Source organism: Lycium barbarum, chromosome 8, assembly GCF_019175385.1.
Source record: "Lycium barbarum isolate Lr01 chromosome 8, ASM1917538v2, whole genome shotgun sequence".
In the NCBI taxonomy this organism is placed as follows: Eukaryota; Viridiplantae; Streptophyta; class Magnoliopsida; order Solanales; family Solanaceae; genus Lycium; species Lycium barbarum.
The window spans coordinates 5,309,875-5,316,244 of NC_083344.1; the positions used below are offsets into that span (position 1 = coordinate 5,309,875).

The 6,370-nt window shown below is 33.1% G+C and overlaps 1 long non-coding RNA gene across 1 annotated transcript; it reads left to right on the plus strand.

Moving 5' to 3' along the window:
• Nucleotides 1-3,453: 3,453 nt before the first annotated feature.
• On the plus strand, nt 3,454-4,729 carry LOC132605794 (uncharacterized). Its single transcript, XR_009569464.1, has 2 exons — nt 3,454-3,643; nt 4,513-4,729. It is a non-coding gene; the product is annotated as an uncharacterized LOC132605794 (long non-coding RNA).
• Nucleotides 4,730-6,370: the final 1,641 nt, after the last annotated feature.

Sequence of the window (6,370 nt, forward strand, 5' to 3'; positions counted from 1 at the left end):
CTATATCACATGAATTGAGACCATGAAAGAAGTAGTTAATAGAAGAGCAGGAACGATCGACTTAGTGACAATTAAAATTTGTAACACTGTGATCCGAATAGCAAGTCCTTTTAAAACATAGTTGAAATTTTCAAGATATTTAAATTTTATTTACTTTGAAATCAAACTTCAGTCGTGAGCAGGAACGATCGACTTAGTAACAATTAGAATTTGTAACACTGTGATCCGAATAGCAAGTCCTTTTAAAACATAGTTGAAATTTTCAAGATATTTAAATTTTATTTACTTCGAAATCAAACTTCAGTCGTGTGGGTAGTTAATAGAAGAGCAGGAACTATCGACTTAGTAACAATCAGTATTTGTAACACTATGATCCAAATAGCAAGTCCTTTTAAAATATAGTTGAAATTTTCAAGATATTTAAATTTTATTTACTTTGAAATCAAACTTTAGTCGTTTGGGCCTAAAGTTGAAATTGGCCAAGCCCAACTTTAAACCTCAAGTTGATGTCATCAGTTTGAATAGGTTCACTGTTTTTGACTTATAAGTTACAAACAATGCAAGTAGTATATGTATTACCTACTGTATAGGAGTTTCAGTTATACTGACTCGTAAACAGTTTAGTTACGCAAAGAACTTTTGCTTCGTGACGCACAAGTATCGATTAAGCAAGTTCACTGTCTCTCAGTTATTGAAATGTCTTAACCTCCTGTCTCCAAAACTAATTTACACCCACACCTTATGCATGATGGGCAACAATACTCCGTTTTTAAAGATTTTTTTAAGGATGCCAAAAGTTCAAGAATTTATGGCGGCTCCTTCCTGCAAATCAGCCATTCAGAACGAAGAAGTTGCACGAGTTTCCCTTAAAATGGACCGATCTTTAATTTTTGTCCTTTAAAGATTGAATTTATGCTTAGCATGACATAAGTTCCTTAAGGGAAAATGTCATAACTTGTGGGATATTATGAATACGAAAATATTATTTGTTATGAGGACAAAAATTAAAGACCAGCACAAAATTTCTAATATATATAAGCGCCTAAGGGGGTACGAACACAGCTGCTCCAACTTGTACCAGCAGCTTTACAAATTGTACACGCAATGAATGCTTGTACCATAAGCTATATAACTTGTACACTTTATTCAACTATCTTTTTAGCCCACGTGGACATATGTCATAGTACTTAATATATTTATTCCCTTCTCCTGTATAGACGTATGCACTTCAATTTTGATTCTCCGACATAGTTATTTCCTCCGTGCACTTTTACTTGTTCATTTTTTACTTTTCACGCTCTTGCTGAATATTTATTCTCTTCTCATGTATAGACGTATGCAGTTCAATTTTAATTGTCCTACACAAATTCATTTCCTCCGTGCACTTTTACTTGTTCACCATCCCACGTGGACATATGTCATAGTACTTAATATATTTATTCCATTCTCATGTATAGACGTATGCACTTCAATTTTAATTCTCCGACACGTTTATTTCCTCCGTGCACTTTTACTTGTTCACTTTTGACTTTTCACGTTATTGCTGAATATTTATTCTCTTCTCGTGTATAGACATATGCAGTTCAATTTTAATTCTCCTACATAAATTTATTTCCTCCATGCACTTTTACTTGTTCACTTTTGACTTTTCACTCTCTGTAAGAATTAATAAATCCCACGTGGATATATGTCATAATACTGAATATTTATTCTCTTTTCATGTATACACGTGTGCACTTCAATTTTAATTCTCCGACACATATTTCTTTCCTCCGTGCACTTTTACTTGTTACTTTTGACTTTTCACGTTCTTGTTCAATATTTATTTTCTTCTCATGTATACATGTATGTATTTCAATTTTAATTATCCGACCCATATTTATTTCCTCCGTGCACTTTTACTTGTTCACTTTTGACTTTTCACGTTATCTAAGAATTAATAAATGAAGTACTCCATCCAAACCATATTTCTAGGCCACATTACTTGACTTTTCAGGTTCTTTAAGAATTAATAAATGAAGTACTTTCTTCGTCCCATATTACTTGGCCACATTACTATACTCGACTTTTCACGTTCTTTAAGAATTAATAAAAATGAAGTACTCCCTTCGTTCAATATTACTTGGCCATATTACTGAAATTATATGTCTATTTTTCTATTCTATATTTTTTTCTTATATATAAATTCCCAAGGTGAACGAACACAATAACAATAAGTTGTACAAAAAGCAACTGAAATTATACTCTAAGCAGGGACTAACATGTGTACATTTAAGAAGTTGAACATTAAGTGGGCGTTTGGCCATAAGAATTATTCACATTATTCCGGATTTTTTTTTCACTTTTCAGTGTTTGGCCATAAGAATTTTGAATACAACTTGAAGTTGTATTCTAGAATTCCAAAAACAAAAAAAACTTGTTTTTCAAAAAAAGAAAATCACTTTTTTACAACTACATTTCAACAAAAACTACAATTTCAAAAACTATGGCCAAACACAACTCCAACTCCAACTCCAACTCCAAAATTTCAAAATAAAGTGAATTTTTTTTGGTATCTATGGACATACAGACCCTAATTCTACCTCTTGTGTGTTTACTTTTTAAGTCCCCGCAGGTCCGCAGTGTCTTAATTATCCTTTCATTTCATTCATTTGGCATGTACTCCCTCCGTCCCAATTTAAGTGTCTACGTTTGATTAGACATGGAGTTTAAGAAATAAAGATAGACTTTCAAATGTTGTGATTCTAGATAAAAAAAATGTGTATAATATAATAAAGTATTCTTTGAATCTTGTGATTATAAATTTGACATGTAGGGTATTTGAATTGTCAACTTACTAAATATAAAAAAAGGCGGACATAACCAAAATAAGACTTTTTTTTTAACAATAAATGCCCAAGTGGACGAACACAACAACAATAAGTTGTATAAAAAGCAACTGAAACTGTACTCTAAGCCAGGACTAACATGTGTACATTTAAGAAGTTTAACATTAATACTACCTCTTGTGTGTTTACTTTTTAAGTTCCCACTTGTCCCCAGTATCTCAATTGTCTTTTCATTTCCTTCATTTGACATATACTCCCTCCGTCTCAATTTAAGTGCCTACGTTTGACTAGACATAGAGTTTAAGAAATAAAGATAGACTATCTTGTGGTCCTAAATTAAAAATGTATATAATATAATAAAATATCCTTTAAATCTTGTGATTATAAAATTGACATATAAGATATTTGAATTGTCAACTTACTGAATATATAAAAAGAGACGGATATAACTAAAATAAGACAAATTTTAACCACAATTGAGAAATTAAGGGGAAAAATAAGACGAAAAGAAAAAAAATATAGAGACTCACTAAGAAGAATCGCGGTATCCTTTGCATATAAAAACTAACTAAATTGAGTAACCAAATTAATCATATTGGGCCATAAGTGCCAATGACCCATTTAGAACCACGACATTGGGCTTAATAACCGAACCAAAGTCCTAATTACATTTTAGGCCCATCCACATATCTCAGGTCTCTAGGGTTTCCTATATACAGCATCCAAAACCCTAACTTCAGTTTCTTTCATCACTGCCGCTTTTCTGTTAGTGAAGAAAACTCTTTGATCATCACCAATTCAACATGAGAGCTAAGGTAATATCAATATTTACACACTTTAGCCCATATTTTGAGTTTATTACTCGATGTAGCCCATAGTTGTGTATAAACATATACTCTATTATACAAGGTTAATACTGGTGTGTTGTTGTTGTTGTTGTTGTTGTCTACTGGGAGAAAATATTTACACTCTTTAGCCATATTTTGAGTTTGTTACCCGATTTAGCTCATATTTGTGTATAAACACCTTTTTGTATAATTTTTTTTTTGTTTGTAGCATTACATTTCTCAAATTTCACTCATTACGTCCATTTTTAAGTGGAAAATTACGATCTAGTCCATATTTTGAGTTTGTTACCCGGTTTAGCCCTTATACTTTTTTATTTTTATACATTATTATATCTGTTATATAAAGTTGATACATTAGGTATAATGATTTCCCCCAGGTATTATGTTGCATAATATTGTACAAATTATACGCATTCCGTAATTATTGAAAATTACGCTCTATGTCTATTTGGGAAAAGTATTTATGCCACCTAGCCTATATTTTGAGTTTGTTACCGGTTTAACCCATATGGGCACACTATTGCACACTTCCATACAACAACAACAACAAGAAGCCCAGTATAATCCCACCACGTGGGGTCTGGGGAGGGTAGAGTGTACGCAGACCTAACCTGAAAGGTAGGGCGGCTGTTTTTTCGAAAGACCCTCGGCTCTATCGCACACTTTCATACTAGGTTGATATATTATGTATAACAATCCCCACCTCCCCCCCCACCCCAAAAAAAAAGGCATAATGTTGTTTAATATTGTATAAGCTGAAAAATGGCTACTTGTTGATTTGTATATTTGTGAAAATTTCCTTTTTTTATGGCTAATTTTCGTTAACTTTTGTTCAGTGGAAGAAGAAGCGTATGAGGAGATTGAAGAGGAAGCGCCGAAAGATGAGGCAGAGATCTAAGTAAAATGTATCTCACAGTTCCTAATGGTGTTTAGTTTTATGTTGTTTAAGTTTTAGTTTGAAATGCAGTAACAATGACTGGTGATTTTGTCCTAGTCGCACCGAATTCAGATTTTGATATTCGTTTTTGGGTTGTGGTATTTTTTTCATTATTATTCGTGCCTTTTGCTCTATTTTATTTACATCGTTGCTCTTGATATAGTACTTTGTTTTGATTTATTTGCATCCATATATTTGTTAAATTCGCTAATGAGTTGTGGTAACTGAAACAGAAAATGTTGTGTAAGTAAGTGAACTGAATGAAACAATTATATATGTTATTCGTTTGTGCTTTTATCACGTGGAACTATCAAAATTGAAGGTCTTTGCAGCTTCGGGAAGATTGTTTGTTGTTTGTCTTATGAAATGCTAAATGGATGGTAGCTGTTATGCTTTACGCTGAATCAATACAGTCCGAAATGGCTGTTTATAGTGTTAATAACCGAAGTAAATGTGGTTTTATATGGTGTTATGAACCTTTTAGTTTAGTGGTACGTCTTATGTGATACAGCAAATTAGTAAACGTGGTTATATATGGTGTTATGAACCATTTTAGCTTTATGGTAACAGTCTTATGTGATACAGCAATTTAGTAAACGTGGTTATATATGGTGTTATGAACCATCTTAGCTTTATGGTAACAGTCTTATGTGAGACAGCAATAAAGTGAAATGTGGTTTTTTAGTGTTCAGAACTTTTTTTTTTTTTTTTTTGCTTTAGTGGCAGCTGTCTTATGTGAGAAATTTGCTTTACACCACTGTGGAAACTTGTTTGGAAGTTCCTTACAGAAAAAGATACCAAAATTAGAAATTATTTGAATTTTGAATTGAAATTTGAGTGAAGTTCAGATTTTGACTGAACACAGATATACCCAGGCTAAATGAATTTGGAATGTGTGTGTGTGTTTTGGATGCTTAGCAACTGAATCCTAGACCCTTTCTGATGTGATTGTAAGTTCAAATAGTAGTTCTTAAATGGAGCAAGGTGGACCCCCAGCTTGTTTGTGATTTGAGAGTGCTTGAAGGATACATGACATTGTTTGTTGTTTTAGACTAACATGTAACTGAGTGCTATTATTAGTCTTTTGCTTTGGTATGGTAATGGCTGCCTTCAGAAAGTTCACTTCTCCCTTCAGTTTTTTCTGCAAGAGAGCTATTTGATGGTCCCTAGAGATCATTTTGATTAGTATTTACAGACTGAAGCGAAGGGTTGTATTGTCTGGGTCTTGCACTTGAAGTGGTGGTTGCATCAAGGCATACTAACTGAAGTTTGTCCTGTTTGCTACTCGGTTATTCTTTGTTTCTGCTTAATTAAGATTTCCTTTGCGTTGGCACAAGTAACTCATTCTCGAGGTGTAAGTTGCCCCTAGTGCTTTGATTTAGAGTAAAAATGCAACACTTCGTGTGTTGGTTTGGGTACATAACAGATCCAGACTCTACTGTAGAGAAAGTACTTCGCATTTAAGTGGAGAAGGTAGAGGATTACTGTATTTACTTCATTGTTTTGGATTGTTATCTTTTTTTTTTTGGTCTCCAATATATCCTTAGTGTTGAGGAATACAACATTACCATAAGAGGGTTAGAGACCTTTTATCCACCTAGTTGAATGTTTCACATTCTTATCCATCCTCATTAACTTACAGAATTTTCATGAAATGAAAGTTGAAACTGCTGCCCGTATGGGGGAAGTCATCTTTTTTGGTAGTTTAGGGCCATCTGAGTATGCTTAGGAAATTCGTTCTCCTCTGTTGAAAGATA